Raw genomic sequence first — 1,745 nt, 5'->3', positions numbered from 1 at the left:
AGACAATGCCCACTACTCGTTCCATATTCTGTTATACCCCTGAGGATGCACTATCGTTTGTATGAGTGCAGAAACACCTAGGGTTAGATACAGGGATGTTTGCAGATCTGTAACATATTCGTCCCCTATATTGATAGCAGCTCGGGAAATCTTGTGTATTTAAGTCACTACGTATAAATCCCTAAACTATTTTGGTCCACTTGCTTGCTTCATTGTGTGTCTGGTGGATTAGTGGTGGTGACATCTATCATGTGCTTTCACCTATGTGTGTGTTCAGGGAACTACCTGTCAACCTTTGCCACTTCTCCCTTCTAAACAGCCTGTGTTAGCTGCTGCCTGGTGGGCCAGTTACTGTATTTTTGTTTTATCTCATTTAAAGGGCATCATTTTGTACCTCTGAAACTGGCTAACCTGTTGCATGTGCTCTTGGTAGCTGAAGGCATCAGTGTTGGTCCTATGTTCATATGTTCCTGCATCACTGAGAAAAATTATGGTTTAAAGGTGCAAATGAGCCTCTAGGAGCAACAGGGGCATTGCCATTACACCTAAAGGCTCTGCTCTCTCTCTGCAAGTGCAGCACCCTGTAACGTTCTGCCGACGCTGCATTTCTCATCAGGCAGTGCTGCTGGCACTCATCAGGACAACGATGCTTAGTGCTCCTGGTTCACGAAGCACCAGCCAATCAGAGGTGAATTGATGTCATCAGTCATGTGAGACTGAACGGGTCACATGACCAGGAAGTGCTGCCTATTTAAACAGGCAGCCTGCTGGCCACAGGTTGCCTGTGATTGGTTTTATCCTTCGGATTGCCACATTAGCGTTTTGTTCCTGTGAAGTTGCTATTGGATTCCTGACCCTGGCTTGTACCCTGACTTGTGTTTGACCCCTTGGATTTGACGAGATCTGGTTTTTGACTTCTCGCTATCCCTGGTTCCTGTTACTCATTCTGATTTTGTTTGGAGTCTCCTGTATTGACCTCGGTTTGGTACGAATTCTGGTTCTGTTTTTGCCCCTTGTGCCAATCTGTCACTAGTCATCTGTTCTTTTGTTTCCTTGTGTTCCCCCTCCCTGATTCGGGCCCAGCACATATATAGAAAGGGATTGCCGTCCATTTGCGGGCCGGCAGGGCGGATCGTGCAAGTAGGTAGGGACAGTGCTAGGCAGGAGTTCAGAGCTCACTGTTCCCTACCGTGACACACCCTCTCCTCTTTAATTGACAGGGCCAGACAGGCATGATTATGTTTACACTGCCTGGCCCTGTCAATTAAAGTACAGAGGGGGCTGCAGTTGGAGAGAGAGCAGAGCCTCTAGGAGTAAGGCCTTTTGCACACGACCGTATGGCTTTTTCAGTATTTTGCAGTCTGCAAAAAACGGATCCGCAAAAAGTACGGATGGCGTCCATGTGCATTCCGTTTTTGCGGAATGGAACAGCTGGATCCCGATAGAACAATACTATCCTTGTCCGTTATGCGGACAATAAAAGGGCATGTTCTATCTTTGAAGGGAACGTAAAATCAGAAATGTGACGTGCCAGAACTGCAGGGGCTACCGCGAGGTGCACGGTGGACCGATAAGGGGACAATAATAATAATACAGTTCATTGCTTTACTCACGGTTAGCAGAAAGCCTAGCAGCACAGTGATGAGGAAGACAGCACGAAATCCTCTGGGGCACACTCTGTGGTAGGGAAACACCAGCCTAGATAAAGGTTGAGGTGCCCTTGATGACAGTGGTGTTTAGGGTGC

Source organism: Bufo gargarizans, chromosome 9, assembly GCF_014858855.1.
Source record: "Bufo gargarizans isolate SCDJY-AF-19 chromosome 9, ASM1485885v1, whole genome shotgun sequence".
In the NCBI taxonomy this organism is placed as follows: domain Eukaryota; kingdom Metazoa; phylum Chordata; class Amphibia; order Anura; family Bufonidae; genus Bufo; species Bufo gargarizans.
This window is presented reverse-complemented; position numbering follows the sequence as displayed.